Raw genomic sequence first — 24,474 nt, forward strand, 5'->3', positions numbered from 1 at the left:
GGGGCTTACGGGCCCACCTTGAGTCAAATCGAGGCGGCGGACACAAATCACGGACTTTAGGCTCCATAAAGCCATCTACGAAAGTTTCGGAGAGATTCGGACACAATAGCAAAAGTTATGAAGGTTTGAACATTCTTTCAACCAAATGTAAGGAATAGGTTTCAATTGCGCTGAATGAATAGTGCCCAAACTTGAACTCGGATTTCCAAGAGCAGAATTATCCCCGAGGGTCCTATCTTGACCTAGTGTAACTAGGACATGCCAAAAGAAGGAAAGGTAAGCTTTACATACCTGGATTGCGCCTTACGCTCGTCAAATCTCAATTCCCGTTTCGTCCAAAAACTGCAAATGGTCACTTTTACCAGTTACTATTCATGAAAGTTAACATTTTAACCTTTGGGTTATACTTGGCTACCGAAATTTCGGCAGCACTTCCCCTATACATTTGACACCCCGAGAATTTAACTCGTCTCAACACAACCAACAACAACCCAACAACAACATCAACAACACCAACAATTTTTCATAATTCACAATAAGACATAATATAACACCATTAGTCTACTTTCCAATGTAATGCCATAATTCTTCCAACACTTCCAAATTAATGCCAACTTACATCATTCTTTCCATTAAGTCACTACTTTTCCAATTTTTCCTAACCTTCAACATACAAGTTCGTTATACACTTCCATCTTCCAAATTCATCAACAATAATCATAATTTGCCTCTTGATACATTCATTTTCCATTTTTAAATAAATCATAACAAAGTTGCATATTCTCTTACAACAACTTAATAACCATTTTTCCAAGACAATAAAGATTGTTATCTTCCCATTCACTTCACCATAACACACTTAGCATACAAACAAGATCAAATTCATATTCCATACCCAACATAGCACCACACGGCCACTTCCTACATTCTCCAATTTTCACTAATTCATTCCACTTTCATTTCTAACACAATTTCCATCATACTACAACTAAATTACATCATGAATTCAAGCCATCTTAAACATACAATTCATGCATAAATTCGGCCACCATGAACACCATCCCAACACACAAAGTTTTCAAGTTTTTCATTCATTCACACATACTACAACATACATACATACATATATCTTATGGCATGAAAATGGAAAAATCCTTACCTTTCTTCAAGTTCTTCACTTGGAGGTTAAAATTGTTTTCTTGCCACAATACTTATACCAACTTGTAGAGGGCCTTGAGTTTAGCACTAATCTCACAACCAAAGAATTTTTGAACCAAAGATTTGGGCTCCAAATTTTTTTTCTTTCTTTTCTTTCTCTTTCTCTTCTCAAACCCGAAATGCTCCCTTTCTTTTTCTTTGTTTGTTCTTGTTCCTTTTTCTTGAAGCTTCCTTACACTTATCCATTATATGGACTTATCACATAATAAAAATTAATAATTCCATAGGCCAAGGCCTACATGGTCGGTTGGGCCCCTTAAAATTGGGCCTCACTTCACCTTTTTTTTTTTAGCCCAAAATGGTTGGCTAATTATTGTAATTCATAAGGCAAATTTTCAAAATTCCAATTTTTTTTTTTTTTTTTTTGCCCTTGGCCTCCTTTCGTAATTCCGCACCATTGAATTCATAACCTACACATTCATACCAAGTAAGGTTCAATTGTGGCCTTATTCATCACAAGTCCATTTATCTTGAATTTTTCGAATAAACAAAAATGTCGGATGTAACACTTATCTAGAAGCTCCCACAACATTCATCCAATATTCTTACACCAAGATATAGCAAATTTATTAGTTCCTACATCAAATTAAGCTCGGGTTGGTAAGATTAACAACGAATCTCGACGAATAAAAGAAAGGGCATGACTTTGGGGCTTATATTTTCACCAAAACCAAACCTTCTAGACCCTATAAGCTCTCTCCAACACTCCAAACCATTCCAAATCAAATGAAGAGATGATCAAGCCATAAAATCCTTAACTAGTTCATGGAAGGAGCTTGTTCGTACTTCTAATTGAAGTTGTAGTGGATAAGCTTTAGGGTGAATTGGGTGAGGTGAAGTTCTTCAAGTTATAAGGTATGTGTTTTCATTTTGAGTTTGATATTAAGTCATTTCTTTTAAGGATTTTAATTGTTTAAAGTAAGGGAAAACATGACAAAAAAGTCGTAGATAGATATGTTGATGTTGTTGGCTTACGGATTGATTTTCGAAGGAAGTTTCGGACGGATTTGTATACGTTTGTCATGTAGTATCTTGATTACGTTATGGTTGATGTTGTTAATGATATTTGGGAGTTGTTTTGGAATTTGGAGGAAGTAGATAATACAGAGGAGATGCTGCCTGAATTTTGGCAGATTCTAAGAGGATTTAATTTGAAGGCTTAAGACAAAAATATGACGATAAGCCTAACAATAGTATGAATTCTTTTGAATTTAGATTTACGAGCTCGGAAGGATAAGAGTTAAGAATTTAATGTTAAGGCGACTGAAAAGTTATGTTAAAGTTGTTCTTTCTTTTCTTGGCATGATTCCATAGATAGTAGGAGCGTAAAGAACCTTATGACTAGAGATTTGTCAAAGTAAAGCTTGTCATATTGTGGCATAGTTTCCTAGTGTTATGTTATTCTTTCTATGGGGCCATATCCCCTCCCTATGTCCTTGAGTTTATAGAGAGACAGAAGAGACATGTTACAGTATCAGTGTTTTTCAGCATATGCATGATATACTGCATGGTATACATATATATTTTTCTTTAGCCTGGCCATTTGGTCAGTGAGACATTTTCTTTAGTTTGGCCAATTGGTCAGTGAGACAGATTGCCTGGCCTACGGGTCAGTGAGACAAATATCCTGGCCGACGGGTCAGTGAGATTATTCAGTTTCCTGGCCACTTAGTTGGTAAGATAGATTGCCTAGCTGATGGGTCAGTGTGACTTTTTTCAGTTGCATGGCCACTTGGTCAGTGAGATATATAATAGCATTTTATTACATGTCATATGACACAGGTCAGAGGAGATATTCAGGGCATTATTTAGCCTCCAGATTGCATTGTTTTCAGTTCAGTTTCAGTTACCCTTTGCTTTACATATTCAGTACATTGTTTCATACTGACGTCCCTTTTGTCGGGGGTGCGCTGCGTTCATGCCCGCAGGTTCAGGTAGATAGACAGGCGATCTAGCTCAGCAAGCCTTCTACTCATCTATAGACGATGCGCTCCACTTGGCTCGGAGCTGCAGTCCCTTTTTTATGCCATTTTAACATGTATATATGGGTATGACGGGGCCTTGTCCTGTCCTTTCTATAGTTCGTACTCCATAGAGGTCTGTAGACAGTTGTGCGTAGTTGAGATGTTATGTAGCCTTATGGATTCTTATTTTGTTGTACAGCATATGTAGCGGCCTAGTGGGCTTGCACTGTTATCCTCAGCACACACACACACACACACACACACACACACACACACACACACATATATATATATATATATATATATATATATATACTGGTTGTGAGTTCTTAATGCATACAGGAGTTAGTATAGCTCAGTTATAAATTATATGGGTCGCTATGTTGCTCAGCGAGATGCAAGTACTAGTTTAGGGGTGCTTGGTCAGTAGTGGTCGGGCACTCATCATGGCTCATCGACTCGGGTCGTGACACTAAAGATCTATGTGATGGACATGGAGAATACTAGAATGGAAGAAGCAAGCTCAGAAAGGTTGTTACCTCTTAAAATCACAAATAAAGAAGATGAAGAGGATATGGCCTTGATTGTGAGGAATTTCAAAAAATTCCTTCAAAAGGAAAACCAGTTAGGCAAAAACTCTAAAAGAGAAAGGAGTTTTGATATAGAAAAAGCAGGTGGATGCTTCAAGTGTGATAAAACAGATCACTGATCAAGGATTGCCTACTGTGGGGAAATAGAATAGAAGAAAAGAACGACAAAAAAGAGAAAGAGGAAGCTAGCAAAAACAAGGAGACTACAAAGGCTATGGTAGCAGCCTGGGGATCTGATGATGACTTTGAGGATGAGGCTTCTCACACTACACTCATGGCCAATGATCATCTAGAGTCAGACATGGAGAAAGACATCAAGATGAGCACGAGAATAGATGAATCACTTAGTGAGCTCAGAAGTGTAAAGGATCAACTACTGAAGAGTGGAAAAAATAGAGTCAAAACATAGAAGGAAAATCAATTGTTGAAAGAACATGTTGCACAACTTGGTTCATCCATATTGAGTCTTCAATCTGAAGCTTGGAAAGTGATACTTAACGCAGGAGAGCATAAATCGAACATTGAGCAACTAAATTGAAAAGAGTAAGAAGGGAGCTGTAGTTGGAAAAAGAAAAATTCCAGAGATATTAGCTCAAAACTGCTTAACACAGAGCTTGATCTTGAAAAAGCTAATCGTTGGACTCAAGCCTCTCAAATGCTCTCAAATCTCGTGAGTCGTACGTACAATATTACTAATGCATTGGGATTTGACTGAACAACGGAACATGAAGTATTAGAAGACGTTTTATGCAATGTAGAAATATGGGGCACTGCAGATTTGAATGTCCAGTGAACATGAGTTATAATATAAAGAACCTAAAGATTTCAAAGAAGAACACCAAATCCGTCAAGAAGAAAGCTACAGGTGTTGGAAATAGGTTTATGTGGGCATTGCCCGAATGGACAAAGAAGGAATTGATACATCCCATGACTGAAGGAAAGGGACCCAAGCTTGCATGGGTTCCCAAAACCAATCCCTGATTCCCTTGCAGGAAAGAGGAGCAGAAGAGCAAGTTAAAATGATATATGAATAGTGCTTGCTCAAAATATGAAGAGAGAAAACATTGTTAATTCTGGTCATTCTGAAATAGAAGGAAGGAAACACTGCATAAAAAAGGTTATCAAAAGAGAAAAGTAATCCGACAGGGGGAACATGCATAAAATCGGTTCAGGGACCTGTTCCTCGTGATAAAAGAAGATGGTCAAACATGAACATGTGTTGTACACTCAGTAGATGTAGTGCTAAAACTCATGAAGTAAAATAGGAGGACCCATTTATGGCAAAAGAAAACTGTGTGAACAATGGCATGTGTACTATAATAATGAAGGGTTCCCACCAGGCTTATAAAAGGAAGAATATGTTAGCACTGGAAATGATTAAAGTTGCACATGTATCCCTAAAATTTGGCTAGGGAGGTTGTCACAGACTGAGTGCTACACAAAGTAATTGAAATATTTTACCCAGTCTAGTACATTAAGATGTACATCCAATATAGGGTAGGTTCATGATCTTGCAAAGTCTAAAAATACTGACTTTCACCGAAGCAGGCCTCAATTCAAAGATAGCAAATATGCTTCAGGTATGTTCTTTTTCCCTACAAGTCAACTATATATTCAGCTATGGAACAACTTAGACAACCAATTTTATCTAGCCTAGTCATGCATAGTCCTCTAAGGAGTACATTAAGAGAAGAAAATGTGAGTCATGATTATAGCCTTGAAAAGACACCCAAAATCAAACCACGCTCTTTTCAAAAAGAGAAATTTTCATCTATCCGATCAAATCTCTACATAAAAAGATAGAGAATCACCCTCACCTCTCAAATTTAATCCCATCTCTCCTACCTTGGAGCCCTAATGAGAAAACTTGTACAAAGACTTCTCAAGCTCTGATAGTCTCCCTCTTCCTTACACTTCCTTGGTCCCTCCAAATCAGAAAATACACTTCATCTTACCCTCACAAACAAACCATTCCCTAATTTAAAAATGATGTTAGCAATTGGAAAGATAAATGGGGAAAAGAGCATTGGGTTGAGCTCATAATCAGGGGAAATATCTGAAAAATTCCAAAATAAGGGAAAGAATGGAGGAAACCAATTTTACAACAATTTTCAAGAAGGTAAGGTGGTTGATAATGTAAGATAATCTAAAAAGGATTCATCTGAGCTATTACTAAACTGGAGCTATGGAATTATAAGGGTTCATGGAGAAGTATGGAAAGTTGAAACAAAGAAAGAACCCGTAACCTTTATGAAAAAACTGTAGTCCGGAACTCTGTCCTCATGGGCACAATCGGTGGAAAAATATGGTGGATCTTGTTGGGGCAAAAAGGTGGAAAAAGGTGAAGGTATATTCAATGGAAGTAGAAACAGACGATGAAGAGATATCCTCCCACCTTAAACCACCCCTAGCTAGAACCCAATAGGATTAGGACCTCCACATTGGTCACATTCACCTAAACCTATCCTTGTACAAATCCTTGATGTCCAGTTCCATAATTCTATAATATATGGTTGTAACCAAGGGACTAGAATTGTACTTCTTGACATTAATGAGAAAATAAAACTATTGCATATCTTATTGAGTTGTGCCTAAATTGTATGACATGAATGTTTTCTTGACTTAAACAAGTAAATGTTCTTCTATGTGAATATGCGATAGCCCCAATGGCCATGAGTTGAATATTGAATAAATATTACCAACCAAAATCTGGGAATTAACTTTTTTAATGATTCTAAAAGGGGGAAATGAACTGTGATGGACATATGTTATTTGATGCTAACCTGGTTTAGTGTAAGAAAGTCATGGAATATAAGATGTACAGAACAGGTTACACAGTTAGCGTTTGTCATCATCAAAAAGGGGGAATTTGTTGGCATAAAGCCATGTGTGCTATTGTTAGACCCCGTATTTTATACGTCGAGTTATTCACGAAGGAATTGACGTGAGATAGAAATCTCGAATTTTTAATTTCTAAACTAGAACTAATCGGTTATAAATTTTTACTTAGTATAAGAATGTTGATGAAAATTAGGAACTACTTAATTGTGGTGTTAAGTATAAATTAGTGGTAACAATGAGTCAATATGAACATTAACATGCCATGTCCAAAAGATGACTCAAAGTCATCTAAAATAAGGCTATTATGGAATACATACAAATATACATTTAATGTTGATTCATCCACTACACTTTCATTATATTGTGGACAATTAAATTGGAATAAATATACATGTATATTCGGCCAAGGAGCTGAAATTTGGAGGAGGAAAAGGTTAGTCATGCAATTGAATATTGAAGCATGCATTACTTTATTAAAGTACATTATTTTAGGAAGACATAACATGGTGGAGGGATCATTTCACATTAAATATGGATCATTCATCTTGGAATGATTACAATGGACAAAGGGTGGTGTGTGAATCATTCACCACACATGAGATTGTCTTGTAAACAATTGAAAAAAAAAGAAGAAAGGAAACAAAGATGAAAAATCAGCCAACACACTTAGCCGAAAGTTGAAGAGAAAAATTAGAAAATTTTACGTGTAACGTTAATGGAATGAATCATGCCATAAGTGGAGCATGTGACCAACTTGTAGGCATCAAATTTGAACCAAATAATGACCAAGAAATCAGCCATCACAATTCATTTCAACTACACAACACAAAGAAAGAAAACCTAAGCCTAGAGAGAGAGAGCATTCGGCCAAGGGGCTGATTTTTGAGCTCTTTGAGTCTTGATCCAAAAATTATTTTCCAAGGTGTTTCAACCCTTTAGAAGGTCCATAAAACGTGAAGATATTTTTTGGAGCAACAAGAACCATTTTCATCTCAAGTCACCAACTCTAGCCAAGTAGAGAAGTCAAGTTGTCAAGGTAAGATCTAACTTTCTTTTCCATGCATTAAGGGTGATGTAGATGAGTAGATATAAGTTGTATGTATGAAATATGGTGTTATGATGTTGTAACATGATAGTAACCATGAGGTTATATGTGTTGATGTTGAAGTATGGTTGTAACTTGAAGAACATGAATCGCATGCATAAAATCATGAATGTTGGTGTTGGAATGTTGTTGTGACCGAGGGGACTGTTTTGGTGGAATTAATGAACTAATTTTCTTTAATAAATATGGATGTTACTATCATATATCTCATGGTAAAAAGAATGAAAAGAATTGGAAGGTTAAAGGTGAAGTTGTGTTAGTATGAAAATAAAGTGAATCTATGATTTTATGTGAAGTGATGTTGAAGCATCTTGAAACCGTGTGTGGACTGTTTTGTGAGGAAGTTAGTGAACTGTTTTTACTTGATATTTTGATTATTATTATCATGAAATTTATGATGGAAATGAAGGTGTTTAATGATTGGAGTTGAAACTAAAGTCGTTTGAGAATTGTTGTAAGGATTATAGAAATGACGATATAGCGTAGTTGCGTATGAATTGATGTTGTAATTGTCGTGTGGATAGATGGTCATAACTTACTGAAATTATATGAAAAGAAGACATGAAATGATGTGTAAATATCGTATGTGGTTGGCTTAGTATGTCCGTAAACGTTTGCAAGAATTCCGAACATTGTTATGTTGTCGGTTAGGGACTGTTTTGGATGTGTTGTTGGTTAGGGACTGTTTTGGACTTGTTTTTTCATTAAGTTGGAAAGACTAATTATAAGTTAAGAGTATACATCATATTGTATGTTGGATGGGCTGTTATAAGTTGTTACATGCAAACGTTAAGGCTACAAACTATTAGAAGTAACTTGAGAATGTCGTAGCCGTATGTGAATCGTTATTGCATGTTATGAATGTGGGCTGTTTAGAATATTGTGTGGGCTGTCCGGAATGGTATTGAAAACATAATTATTGATGTTGGATTGATTGTGTGTGGTTGGTTTGGATACAAGAGAAAACGTCGTCTAAACATCTAGAAAGGAGTTACTAACATTAGAATACGTTTTGAATCTCCCCGTAACTTAAACGTAGTTGTTGGCATCTTAATATAGGTCGAAGTATTATTGGGAAGCATATACATACTGTGACGAATAAGCGCTAAAGGTATGTGAAGCTAACCCTTCTTTCTTTTTGGCATGATCGTTGTGAAATGAATATACGATATATATATATATATATATATATATATATATATATACGATTCCAAAGGAATTCCTACTCCTAGAGCCACTAGGATGGCTAATGATCTTGATTCCCATAACTTATGTTTTGATTCATCTATATTAATGTGTACACATGATTTCGAAGATTCATTTTGATATAATCCACAGGGACATCCGAAAGGTATATGAGATGACTATTATTTGAAATTGCGAACGATGGTTCGTGTTGACTATTCTATTGAGTCTTTAAAAATATTTTGAATTGCATATAGTTTGTCACTACTCTACTCGTGCATATCTCAATATATCTTTCACCGAGTCCCGGGCAGGGTATGTTATCGTGCTCACTTCCACTGCATTGTTCGCCGAGTCACTCATTAAAGGGTCGGGTACAATATATATGTATATATTCTGGAGTTATGCTGTGTTATGGTGTTATGCTGTGTTATGATGTTATGCTGTGTTACAGAGTTATGCTGTGTTACGGAGTTATATTATATTCTGGAGTATGCTGTGTTATGGCGCCAGAGACGGGGTGGCGACCATGTTCACCGAATCCCATAATGGGGCCGGATATGATAAATGATAATGACATGCATGATTATGTTTCGAAAGCAAGCATTTGGTATTCTGATTATTGTACCAATTTTCTGTACCCCTTATTTCAGTTATAATCCTGTTTACTGTATTTCATGCTTTACATGCTCAGTACATATTCCGTACTGACCCCCTTTCTTCAGGGGGCTGCGTTTCATGCCCGCAGGTGCAGATACTCGCTTTGGTGATCTGACAGCTTAAGATTTCCCTTCTGCTATCTTGGAGAGTTCCGTTGTTCCGGAGCCCAGATTTGGTATAGACCCTTTTGATCTAAATATATGCATATGTTAACTAAGGGTACGACGGGGCCCTGTCCCATCATATTTTACTGTTGAAACTCTTAGAGGTCTGTGGACATGTGTGTGGGTCGTATTCAGACATGATCAGTTGTGTGTGTGTTATCAGTATGCTTATTCTATCATGGTAGCAGCCTCGGCGGCTTGCAAATATTATCATGTTGTGGTGGCAGCCTTGTCGGCTTGCATTTATATGAATTTTTATGTGACAATTCTGAGAGCATGGTTTGGTCGTTATATGATCCATATTGAATTTGTTGTGAAATGAACATATAGTTAAAGAGTATGTATACGGGTGTCCAGGTCGGGCACCAGTCACAGCCTACGGGGTTGGGTCGTGACAGTTATTTTGATGATTGACAAACTGAATGCACAAGGCGCAGAAACTAGGCCTAGAACAGGTCCATAGACATGTTCCATTGCAACACAGCAGTAGAGGCAAATGCAGATATATGAACACAAATGCATACTGCAACATATATGTATGTAAATATAGAGACAGGAAAGCAATGAAGATATTAAAGGAACAGAGATAATAAAGATGAGAGGAGGTGCAGTGACTCAGACTAAGAAGAGAATGTTCAGAAAGAAATTGTGTATCTAAAGAGTTTGTAGATAAAGCATGTGAATTAGGTTAATAGAAGAACTATGTTTGCAAACATGTTCAATCACAAAGAAAGAACAAAATCATAAGTCAAAGAGTGAGTCTAGATTGAAGGAATTATTATTTCAGAAATGAATAAATGCATGTGTGGATGACCAGTTGCAGACACAAAGCTTACAGTCATATGAAATAGGTCGGTCAACATGTTCCAACCAAGATCTCAAAAAGGAGGTCAATGGGAGATGAAGAATGAAAGAAATTGGCGGAACAGGTACATGAACATGTTCCATCTCAAACGATGCAGAGATTCAGAGGTAGACGAACCAAGTGGATGAAACAGGTTCGTGAACATTTTCCAAGGCAAGTCCTATAGTAATTGGGAATTGCATAATTATGGAAAGAGCTTGGCGGTCAAGTATGAAAGATTCATTTCCATAATTGTAGAGATTAGTAAGCCTTCTACAAGGAAAAGAAGCAGACTCAACAAGGCAAGAATCCAAGTACAACATAAATCCTACGTGCGCGTCATTGATGTCACGACCCAACCCCGTAGGCCGTGACTAGTGTCCATGCTGGACACCCAAACGTAACCAATAACCCAAACCAACAGACTAGCAGATTATATAAATATAAAAGTCAGTCGACGTTACTAGTGTCAGAGAGGAACATATATAGCACATGGAAGCCGATAAGGCTATCACAAATCATAGCAACCCAAAACATATACAGAACCCACATGTATGTCTACAGACCTCTACAGAACATAACAGAATCATAAGACGGGACAGGGCCCCGTCGTACCCCTGAATAGCGTACATATATACAACAGCAGCAGACTGTACCAGAGTATAGGCTCTGGACAAAATAGCGCTCCAGAATAGCAGAATAGGTGTCCTAGGCATGTGGGTCAGCAAATCTGTAGTCTGTACCTGCGCGGCATGAAAACGCAGCCCCCGAAGAAAGGGGGTCAGTACGAAATATGTACTGAGTATGTAAAGCATGGAACGTAGTAAACAAAGTCATAATCGGAACAGGAGATACAGAAAATGAACGGAATATCCAGATTAGCAAAATGCTGATCATAAAGCATAAATAGTACTTACAGGAAACGTATGTCATACCTGGTCCCATTACGGAACAAAATCATAACCGGAACAGAACGTACAAAAATGTGAGTGAGATGTCCAGAGTATCAAATGCATATTTTCAAAACATGAAGAGTGTGTACAGAAACATATGCCATATCATATCCGGCCCCTTCCAGGGGACTCGGCAGACAGAACGTGGTCACCCCCCGACACTGGTGCCACAACACATAAGGATCAGAAAAGGGGAATAACCCCGTAACATAGCATATCATATCAGATCATATCATATCAGAATAGTGTACATGGCACAACATACTCCACAACCCATGTACATGTATACCTGCCCCCTCACATCGAGGCACGGCGAACAATGCAGTGGAAGACGCTTGAGAACATATCCTGGCCCGGGCTCAGTGTGGGAAACGTTGAGGCATCCACGAATGGAGTAGTGAGAAACTAAATGCAATAAAATATCTTATATATTTCCAGAGACTCAATGAGGCATATCAAATGACGAATCAAATCAATAAAATCGGACGGAATCATAATGAGTGAATTTCGAATGTCATAATGGATTACGGAAGCATAATCTTTCTAAGTTCGTTTCCAAGTTCCAAAACAGTTTACAAGACTTAATAGAATATTTAAAACAAGTTTTATTTAGTAGTTACAAGAGTAGTTAAAACATTTCTTAAAAAAAACGCTCGAAGACAAGTCATAACCACTAAAAGGGTAAAATTGGAAATAGTGGACCCACCTCGGGACAAACGAAGCGGTGGGCTCAAATTGCGTATTTAAAGCTTATAAAGTCACCTACGGAGGTTCTAGGGGCATTCCATAATTTTCTAAACAATTTGCGGAAGTTTGCACAATTCTTTCAATGAAGCATACTTATAGGGTTCAATTCCATTGAATGAAAAAGGGGTATTTTCAAATGCGGATTCCGATGAGCAGAACGCTTTTCGAGGCTCAAATCCGATCCTAGTACACCTAGGGCATGCCAAAAGAAGAATCGGGATAGCTTTACATACCTTGTATGCTCTTTACGCCTTTCCAAATTCAATTCCCGTTTCGCCCAAAATCTGTAATTGGTCACATTTACCAATTCTCAATTTCCAATCTTTAAGTATTTAATCTTTATTCATAATTGCCTACAGAAATTTGGGCAGCATCTCCCCTATACATATAGCATCCCCGAGAATTTAACTCGGCCAAAACAATCAACAACAACCCAACAACAACATCAACATCAACAACAACAATAGTCACCATAAACACAATATAACTTAACTAGCTATCTTTCCAACATAATGTCATAACCTTCATTTCAACTTCAATTTCCAAACTAATCTCAATGGTTTCACATTCATCATTAATCTAGATCATCACAATATAATTTGGAAATATTTCATATCATTCCTACGAAATATTCACAAGATATACAAAATATACAAACTTTCCACCAAAACATAATTCACCCAAAACTTCAAATCTTCAACCTACATATTCATAACATATTTCCACCTTCCAATTTCATCAACCATAATCATAATTTACATCTTAACAACTTCATTTCCATAATATCTCAAAATTATTCTAAGGTGACATAATCTTCTACATTCCAACTTCAACCAAAATTCATTCAACTTTCATTTCCAATATAATTTTCACCATAACCACAACTAGAATACAACATAAAATTCAACTCATATCATATATACAACAATATACACACACGGCTACATATATATATACATACCCACTTTGCAAACTTCCATATTTCCATAATTTCTACTCATTTCCACATACCACAACATAAACAAACCTTCATAACATAAGAAAAAGTAATTGATTCTTACCTTTTTCTACAAACTTCTTCACTTGAACAAGTTGTCAACTTGAAGAAATAAGTGTTCCTTCTTCCAAAACAACTACACCAAGTTGTAGAGGACACTTAATTTAGTAGGAATTCAACAAGAAAATAATTTTAGAGGCAAGATTTTGAGGGGTGATTTTTCTATGGCCAAACCCGAAATGGCCTTATTTTTGCTCTTCTTTGTGTTTGTTTTTCTCTTCTTTGCTTCATGAATGTTCTTGGTTGAAAATGAAGACTTAGCCCCTTTTTATTATTAATCACATGACTAATTTAAATGGGCTTGGGTCCTTTATTAAGGACCATGGCCGGCCACCTCCTCACTTGGGCCTGAATTTTTCTTTTCATTTTTTTGGGCCAATTCGGTTGGTCCCGAGTTGGGCCTAGCCCACTGACCTTTCGACATTAAAACGTTCATATCTCCTTGTACCGACGTCACCTTGGAACCCACGACCTATGGATGGAAAGCTAATTCAATTATCTACAACTTCTATTTCTTGGTATATTTCCAAATTCCAAACTTATAATACCGTTTTTGCCCCTCCAAGTCAGGTCATCCGAAAACGTTTTCTTAAAAATATTCGTTTGGAGGGCTTCCACTTTGATTTGGACCAAGGGTACTTCATGAGTTGTGTTTAACTTCACATATGTGATTCATATAATTTGTCAAATGTCCCCAAAAAAAAAAATCTTGATGTGTGGGACCCACCGTAACTTACAATTAATCCGACGTTCAAAAATACGGGATGTAACATCCTCCCCCCCTTTAGAACATTCGTCCTCGAATGTTCAACTAGCCTTATGGGGTATTATAATACGTCGGAGAGGTCTCTTTCTTTCCTTCAAAATTTCCCAAACGTTACTATTACTATCCTCCTTTTACGTACTCGTTTTCTTTCTATTTCCGAACATCGTTGTGCTAGAACGTCCCGGCCTTAGCTGGCGACGGAACTAGTGTCAGTTTACTTGTAATATCTGTACCATGTCTTTCGCTTTGTCTCTCAAATTCTGTTTAGTTAATATCTTTCATACCTCGCGACACTGGCTGCTGAGGTCCACCTGTCGGTCGGTACAATCATGAATGGGGTGTCATATGCACACATACACATTTACTACCATTTTGCTTACAAAACAATTTCCAAATGCTTATTCAAACTTACTCTCATTCCCAAGCTGCATTGCGCTATCTTCTTCCTCACCAGCTTATCTTGTCTTAGTCTACCCGACTTCTTGAGGGTTTCTAATAACTCCGCATATCCTAATTTCCTTTAAGTTACCTCAAATTTCCCATTCGTCCCTTATTCCTATACTTGTGAAAATTTTAGTTTACTTCCCAGGGGGTCACCCATCCCAGAATTGCTCTGGCCCTAGCACGCTTAACTTTACAACTTTAATGCATTTAGGCACGTTAGGGCCGGTATAATGACACCAATTGCCCCGCACGTCCTTTGTCACGTAATTTAAGGCAAATCGGGGTCTTAACAACTTTCAAAACACCCTCGTAGCGGGTCCCACCCCGACTTAGAGGGGATTCTTTTACTTTTCTGACTATATAGTTACCATGTCGCCCCCTGTAAATCCTCAATATTTACCTTCATGTATATATATATAAAATTCTAGACCGCCCACGAGTTTAAGTTTTTATTCCACAAATTCCATCTCCAATCCGTCGATGAAAACTGATGGAATGTTTCTGTAAGGCATCTTCCGACCACCAGCAAAAGAAAACTAGAGTCCGACGAACTTCGCGGAATCTTTTAGTACTTAATTCACATAATTACCTCCATATTTATATATATATTTTTGAGTCGTGAGCGAACCACTCAATTCCCAACTGCCTGTCATACACTTTATATCCTTCCAATTAGAGGAAACTTAATCGTTGGACATTTTTGCCCTTCCACATATTTTTGCCCTTCACATGGGCTGTGCTAAAGCAAAATGGGGTTGGAACATATTTCTGGTCCATTTAAATAAATTGCGAATTTGCTACTCGTATATGCTTTCTCGAGATAAAATTTTCCAAACAAAGATAATGCTTCTTACGAATGTTATGGAGGGTATCTCTTAAACTTTAATCCAACATAATGGGTTTGCCCTATCGGTATCGACCCTCAAGATATGTTAATAATTTATATCTCATTTTCCTCTTTATATTCCTAGAAAAATTTGGGCAGAGGTTCCTCTGTATTTCTTACTATCCCAAAACATGTACACAGGAAATACCAACCATGCCTCACAGGGCCATCACATATACGTATATACGTATCATATCATATCGCATCATAGCCACACGGGGCTAACAATTTCAAATAAAAGTATAAAGATGCCGAGGCTTACCTCACATGCCCAACTCAAACTGCACCTACTACACTTTCCTGTTTATTTTTTTTCTTTTCAATCTTCAGCTTCGTGTTTCAATCGTATTTCAAACACCTTACCCAGCATTCATCTTTCATACCATTACTTACCTGTGTACTGTGTAGCTTCCAATATCATCAGTCGCTGTCTTACGTCGATACCGTTCTCCAGCTGAAATCAGAGGTTATAAAAAAAAGGAATTCATTTCCTGCAGCGGGTTCTATCGCACGATCTAAGATTCAAAGAAAGGTAACACCCTAGATGTCCTGTAGCCTCCTGTTTATAGATGTGGTGCACAACACACCGATAAACAAGACTCTACTAGACACGGTCTGTAGACATTCCGAGGACAAACCGCTCTGATATCACTTTTGTCACGACCCAACCCCGTAGGCCGTGACTAGTGTCCGTGCTGGACACCCAAACGTACCCAATAACCTAAACCAGCAGACTAGCAGATTATATAAATATAAAAGTCAGTCGACGTTACTAGTGTCACAGAGGAACATATATAGCACATGGAAGCCGATAAGGCTATCACAAATCATAGCAACCCAAAACATATACAGAACCCCAGGTCTTTCTAAAAAGAAGTTTTCGCACCCATAAAGAGAGAATTCAGAATATTGAGCAAAAAGTTATATCCAACATATTTGAGAATCCTGGGTTGCCTCCCAGTACAAGAAGATGGATTGAAGGAGTTGTTCTACTGAATAATATTTTCTAGTTCTTAAGTCTAGAATCTTGTATTTGGTTTGTGCTATCAAAATGTATCTTTATCAACTTATTTTGAAGAATTAAAGTAGATATAAACAATTGTAACTCCAAGTAGGAAGTTTACTACTTGGAGATAGCTATCTAGCAAGAGTTTGGGTAGCAAGGTTGTTGTAGGGATTAGGTTGCTGAGTGTGTAACTTAATGTGCAGTTGGCTCAGTTGTATTGAAGTTGAGGTAAATCCTTTATCACCTTTGAGCCAGGTGGTTTCCACATAAAAAAGTTTATGTTAACTTACAAAGAACTTGTTTCAGTGTGTATTCTCCTTTAAGTGATTATTTTAACCAATGTACATCAAGTCTGGCTTAGTTTTCTTTATTTATGGTTATCTTGTTTAGTTGTTTGGTAAGTTGGTCCTTTTTTTGGTTCAATGGTACTTAACAGTATTATGTTGTTAGCTTGTCTTTCTTGCCGCACTCTTGTTCATGAGCCATGTTTGTTTTGCTTACATTAATGATGAGATATGTCAACTTTGGTTATGAATGTGCTGTATGACATGTTTTGGGTTGATAACAGTAAAAAACCATGTGTAGAAAAGTGTTGATTGCTTCCTGCCCAATTGACTAAGTTAAAAGGACTTGAAGAATTGCATTGATTATCTGCCTACCTATGCATTGTGAAACTACTTGCTTACTTTCAAATAACTCTTCAAAATTCAAAATTTGAACTGCAAAGCATGTCTCTATAAAATTTCTCTACCCTCTCAGTTGGTTTGGCATTTCGCTGTCATAAAGTATAAAACAACTTGTCATCCTCTTGTAAGGAGTTTCATTTCTATGATTTGGTTATCCCTTAAGTATAACCACCTCCCCATCCTTGTTTAGCAACTGACCTACACACTTTAAGAGAGGGATTTTGATAATTATAGGTTTTTCTTACACAATATGCTCTTGTAACATGGTTTGAAACTCATGAACACAAGTTTGCATTTGGCATAGCTAGAGTAGACATATTGAGCCCAAATCAGTCATTTAAGTTATACTTGTTATTCATCTAGACTGATTTACTTCCCATTAAACACAAACTAGCACACTTATCCTTGTTATTCATCTAGACTGATTTACTTCCCATTAAACACAAACTGATATTAAAACAACATGGGAGGGGAAGCATGCATGCTAGCTTAAATCAAAATGCATATAGCACAGGATTCTTATAATTGTGATTTAGAACCATGAGCCTATAATGAAGCTATTATGTGTTAACATGAATAGGTTGATCAAGCAAATACATCACACAGGGGTTAAACATGTTTACATGACCCCCAAACTAATAGCATCATACTAAACAACTAATTTAAATAGACTAAATCTTGGCTAAGGTTGATACTAACCATATTTTAACTTATTTATAACACAAGGTTATGCACTTACCTAAAATAATTAATTTACATGGTTTGAGCATATAAGTCAAACTAACATAAGCAAAGAAAAGAAAGTATGAAGGCTTACTGATGTCATAATGATCAAATTAAACTGATCTAGCATTAAAACAAATAACCATGATGACACATAGTTACTAATTGGGACTTAAACAACATATAAGTGCAGGCTAATAGGAAAACTAGACTAAAACATGTATTAACAATCATCCTAAACACATATCAGTATCCAAATTACCCTAACCAGGTGTATAGCTAACCCAATCAGTAGTTATACTTAATAAGCACAGAAACCTACCACTAGCTAAACAATTCTACCATATCCACAGCAATAACAGGGCTGAACTGAAGTAAAGACATAAATATGCTCATAGTTGGATTGTCCTAACAAACATGTAATTAAGAAGAGGTTAAACATAACTAAGCATATAAACCTGCTAACAGCTAAACTATCCTTACCAACACAGATTTAAGTAGAAGCTAAGCATAAATAACATATAAATGTGCCAGTAATTAAACTAATCTAACAAGCACGTAATTGAACAATGATTTAATAAAACAAACATATAAACATGCTAATAACTAAACTAATCCAACAAAACTGTAACTAAGCTAGAAGAAAAAACACATACATGCTAAACACATACAAAAGCACAAAAATTACTAAATAAATAAAAGGAAGAAAATTTACCATTTCCTCGTGTAGCCTTTGTCGAGCTTGGAAATGAAGCTTTTTGCTCCTCCACTCGAAACTCAGTCACAAAAAGAATAATAAAATTTTTAGACTAAAAACCTAATTAGTTAAAGGTTTCAACAAATTCTAAATCCCTAGTTCAATTAGGTATTTTATGCGCTTGTTCGAGACTTATATGTGTGTCAAAATGATGAGATTGGTTTCTTTATATAGAACCCCAAAATTCTAGCTTTTATGTTGAAATTCGATGTGCGACTGAGAGGTTTCTTTGGGGATTCATCTTGAATCCCACCTTAAAACTCAACAAACCAATAGGAACCAACAATTGAAAATCGTATTGAGAGAAATCCCTTGTCCTTTATTGACCGCAATTCATAGAAAAGGCAAAAGAGATTGAGATGGTTCTACACTATTTGTTTGAAGCACAGTAGAGAGAGGGAGCTCTCAATTAATGCATTGCCAAAACCAGCTTTACCAGGCCTGAGGCAGAGCAACGTACTCCGAATTTTTGCCAGTTTTGGCTTAATAACGCCAAGAGAAAGAAGGGGTTAATAGCAGCTAGGATTTCATACTTGAAAGCCTTACAAAATCAAATGAAGGGTCTGCTTCGTATTTTGGTGTAGAAATAGGGGAAATTGGGCTAAGTCAGATTAAGTGGAGGTGGGCTTCGGTCCATTATCCTTCATTTAAATGAATTAAGGGGAAATTGGTCATTTGTGCAAACATGGCCCTAATTGAAATTTCCAAACTAAAAGAAATTATTTTGATTATAGCCACAGTCAAAATGTAACAAACAATTGACCCTTCTCAATCGTGACAACAATTAATATAGATATCAATTGGTTATTTCGATCATAACCACAATTAATACACAAATAAATTCACAATTTCAATTTTAGCCCTTTGTGGAAGTAGTTGCAATGAAAGCTAAAGTAATTGTAAAACTGAGACGTAATCAAATTTCTTGATTTAACAGAGTAGAATATTTATCAATTGGCCGTTAATATTTTATAAAAAATTAATTTAATAATTGTTTTTACTATTTTGAATTAAAATCTTGATAAGTATGATTGAAATTCTTAAAATATACCAAATATACAAGGTGATATACACCAATATACTTCGTGATATTTTGTCAAAAGAAATGGCAAAACGTCACCCAAATAAAAGGATAAACCAGATTTGGTTGGTTACAAGATAAGATCAGTATAGGAGAGGGAACAAATAAAAGTTTTCAGTTAGCAAAAAGGAAATAAGTTAAACCATGCGATGAAAGGAACTCCGGCATTATATAGAATAGAGGAATTGAAGGACCACTAAATATAGCCAGATGACTACCAAAGACGGTTAATATTCGAATGTTACTGGTATATGGGAACATCTTTAAGAAGGGGGAAGAACAGATTTAATTCTGAGATGAATGAAAATATTCTCAAACTCAAAAGAGGGAAATGTACTGGCTTGAAGGAGCCAAAGTTCGAGATGTACCGAAATATCATGGATTTATTAAAAGAAAGTGGGAATGGATTGAATACATGTATATTATGGGACAAATATGGGAGTAGAAGCATGATAAGATAATAAAGGTATTAGCAAATCAAAGAGAATGAGTTTCGTCAATGCGACATGTTATGTTTCCGAACTATGGTTCGAATCGCTTGTACAAGAGAAATTGGTTACATTTAAATGTGCAGTAACGTACTCCGAAACGTGAGGAAAGGAGTAAGAAGGGTCTGCAAGCTGACCAGGGAGTAAGTACAAAGGACAATCTAGATTACAAAAAAATAAATCTTAGCACTAGAATAGATGAAAGCTTTAACAAGAGGAATAATTATAGGAAGTTTAATGATCTCCAAAGGAAAGAAAGATAGTGTGCTTGTGGATAGCAAGACAGCAGTGCTACCTGAGATTAGAAAGTACCTCGCAAGTCGTGAAATCACAAGTTGCCGGTCATATCAAATGTGAGAGCATATGCTATAGAACCATATAAATAATCGTCATGATGAAATGGACAACAGAATAGTGCAAGGGCGACGATAAGGAGCAGAAGAAGAATGGAGGTTAGTTTAAGTCTCACTTAGTCACCGGTATAAGTGAGCCAAGGACTTAAGGAGGGAAGCATACTCGTGTTGAAGAAGTTGTGATTAAGTAAGATTTTATCTTAGTCCCTTGTTTATGAGTTTGTATTGTAATTATGTAAAGACCTGAGGAGAGGAAATTGTAAGAATTTTTCAATTATGAATTTGATGATATTTTGAGTTGTAAATTAGCTTGAGCTGGGATAATTAGTATGTTATGAGTATAATATTACTACGAGGGATATAATGATGATGAGGAGGTATTACGTGCACGTATATAAGGGATTGTGTTGAGGTTGTGGTTGTGGATTGATTATGAAGAGATGTCTGGATGGACAATCTGAAGTAAAGTAATCACTAAGAATAATAAGTCATTAGCTAGGAAATACTATTGCAAATCATCTGGGCGCTACCATAGGTGGAACTATGATAATATTGTAAGGAATTAAAGAGTGTAACCAAGGAATTAAAAGGAGATGATATGGTATGTATATAAGATCGACTAGTATAAAAAAGGATGATCTAAAATAGCACCAGAGAAGCAAGCAAGGAAAGGTGCTATATCTGAACAAGAGAATTTGTCTACTAGTGGGGATATAAGGAGCAAGGTAAAATCGTACAACAATTAAGAGTGCTCACAGATCGGCGGGGAGCCGTAGCAATTATGAGTTAGGACCATCTTAATGGCAATATTTCCTAGGACAGTAACTAGATATCAATTGACCGTTGGGTACATACATAAGAACATGAGGATATGGAACTAATGAATGAGTTCGACAAAGAATCGGGAGAATATGAAAGAAGACTAATGAACCCATAGTATAAGAGCATGGAGATCAGGAACTAAAGGAGGACAACCATTTCAAGAAATTGATGATAGCATCGTAAGCTCGCAAGCTACAACATTCGAGGACGATTGTTTCTAAGAGGGGAAGAATATTACACCTCAAAATTTTCGCGTCGTTTGCGTTGTAAGTAAACAAATGTAAGCTAGGAGAGGTCATGGAACCCTTATAAGATTAAGGAATACTCTTAATGAGTGTTAAGAAAGTGTCTAAAGGTTCTGGGATCAAGCAAATCGAAGAAAATAAGTTTGCCAAAAATTTTAAAAAATTGGTAGAATTTTGGACAGAAATTTTGGGTCAACTTGAGAGGGTTATATCTCCTAGTATATTAGGATTTTTGAAGTGAAACAAAGCCTAAATTTAAGTTCAGGAAGTCTGGTTTCCAATGAAACAAACCATTCGTTAAAGCGACATCGGAGTAGGGAGTTATGTGCATTTCAGGATAAGCCTCCAAGCTGCCAAATGGCTCCCCGCGGGCCCCACTGGGAATGTTGGTGGAACCGACTCTCAAGGGGTATAAATACCTTATTATTCCACTTTTTTCATCATTTACACATCTTGGGAGTTCTAGAAACATCCATACAATTCTCTTAAACACTTATAAACCCTTAAATAAAGAATTCAACAAGATTACACCAAACTAGTTCAGCTGAAGTGATTGTTATTGTTTCTACATGATGTTGTGGTGAGTTTCGTCTTGAAGAAAGTAGGTGTGGCTAAAGTTCTTCAAGTATAATGTATGTTCTTCATCCTATCTCTTATGTTGAATTGATTTGAAGGTTTAGCAAGTCTTAAGAAATGAAAATAGTTATGGAGGAAAGGTCATAAAGTGTTGTGTTGTAGTCGTTGAGTTTATGGACTGTTTTGAGCATGTTGTGGCCGTGTTGTTGGGCTAATTTCCTGGTATATGGATGGTATCTAATGTTTTTGGTGTGTTGATGCGATTATGCTTCTTGATTGGGAAGAAAGGAAGTGTATATTGTTATTGTATGTTGATAAACATCGTGTGGGAAATTTTATGGAATATTTTTGTATTGATGATGATTCTATTGGTGTTAGTGTTGTTGTTGTTGTGTTGGCTGTTGGTATTGTAATTTTGGGCTAGGAATATAAACGGGGGAGATGGTGCCCAAATTTCGGCAGATTTTAAGGGGATTTAATTTGAAGGCTTAAGACAAGCATATGATTATAAGCCTAACAATAGTATGACTGGTTTTATGTGTAGATTACGAGACCACGAATGATATTATTTAGATTACAAGACGGGAAGTAAGTTGAAACGTCGAGAAATAAGCTTCCAGTTATGTTAAGGATGTTCCTTCTTTTTTTTTGGCATGATTCCATATATGGTAGGAGTGTAAAGAACCTTATGACTAGAGATTTGTCAAAGTAGAGCTTGTCATATTGTTGTCTAGTTTCTGAGGGTTATGTTATTCTTTCTGAGGGGCCATATTGTTACACCTCGCACTTTCAGAACATAATCATGCCATGTAATTCACCGTATTAATGGAGTATCAAAGACATCCCATGAATGTTTGGAAGGTACAAGCCACGGGAAGTAGGTAATAATGAAGTAAAGGATGAATTACGATCTCGTAAGTCGTAACCGGGAAGGACAACCTTGGAACCAAAGGACATGACTATTATCAAGTATGATTAATGATAATATCATATATGGAGAGTTTCGGAAGATTCCATGACCAAGAAAATTGAAGACAATAAATTTGTCAAAAATTTGAAAAAAGTTGGCACAATTTTGGGTAGATTTTTAGTAAAATTTGGAGTGGTATATCTGCTAGTATATTAGGAGTTTTATTGTTTTTCAAAAGCCTAAATTGAATTTCGTCGAATCTAGTTTCCAACGCAACAAACTGTTCGTCGATACGACATCAGAGTAGAGAATTAGGGACGTTACAAGTTAGGCTGACAGAGTAGAAACGCACTACTATAGTACCCATATTTCTACAGTACCCGGGTGCTATAGTACCCGACCCGAACCACACCTATAAATACCCCTCTAACCCATTAATTTTCATCATTTTTCCCCATTTTCGCATCCCTCACACTTCTTGAGAGTTCTATAATATTCCATAACTTTCCATAGTTTTCTATAACTTTCCATAATCCTCTATAATCCTTCCTAACCTTCCATAATCTTCCAAAACCTTTCCATATCATCAAGAGACATCAAAACCTCAAGGAAAATGTATGGAAGATAGTTGTTCTTGTTTCTCTTCAAGATGGCGATGAACTTGATCTTGGAGAGGGGTGAATAGAGTGAAGTTCTTCAACTATAAGGTATGTTTTTCTTATTATTATTTACGTGATTGAGAAGATGTAAAGGTTTAGCAATTCTTAGAAAGGAAGGAATCATAGGAGAAAAATCATAGAGAGTTGAATTGAAGTTGATGGCCATGAGGTGAGTTTGAAAGGGAATTTTGGATTAATTTGAGATTAAATTTAATATAATTATTTGATTTCAGTATTATGAATGTTGTTATGGTTGGTTGAGAAATTGGGAAAATACCATGTGGGATATTTTATGGAATATATTTGTTACACCTCGGAAATTTTTCCGTACTTGTGTGATGAGTAGAATAATGAAGGACTTGAGTGTATGGTGTTTTACTAAGTCGGGAATGGCTAATTTTGCATTTTTGGAAATAATAAAGTTGCAGAGAAATTTTCACCCAGTGGTCGTATATGGCACTATACGGCCCGTAAAGTGATTTACGGACCGTATAGTGCAATCCTCTTTCAATGCGTCAAAAATCTCAAGTTTCTGTTAAGTGTTGAAATGGTTAAAAACGACCCAGAATACGGCCCGTAAACTGGTTTACAGACCGTAAACTAGGTCGTAAACCACCAGGTCCCTCAGCCAAGACTTTCTGTAAATGGTGAAAATGATTAAAAACGACTTGGAGGACGGCCCGTAAACTGGTTTACGGACCGTAAACCCCAGTCGTAAAGTGCCATGACACTCAGCCAAACCTT

General features: G+C 36.6%; 1 long non-coding RNA gene across 1 annotated transcript; it reads right to left on the reverse strand.

The window, feature by feature from the left end:
- Nucleotides 1-10,979: 10,979 nt before the first annotated feature.
- On the reverse strand, nt 10,980-19,156 carry LOC132643953 (uncharacterized). The gene is made up of 2 exons (XR_009583808.1): nt 18,555-19,156; nt 10,980-11,314 (listed from the first exon to the last, which is right to left on the reverse strand). It is a non-coding gene; the product is annotated as an uncharacterized LOC132643953 (long non-coding RNA).
- Between the last annotated feature and the right edge of the window lie 5,318 nt (nt 19,157-24,474).

This window comes from Lycium barbarum, chromosome 6 (assembly GCF_019175385.1).
Source record: "Lycium barbarum isolate Lr01 chromosome 6, ASM1917538v2, whole genome shotgun sequence".
NCBI classification, from domain to species: domain Eukaryota; kingdom Viridiplantae; phylum Streptophyta; class Magnoliopsida; order Solanales; family Solanaceae; genus Lycium; species Lycium barbarum.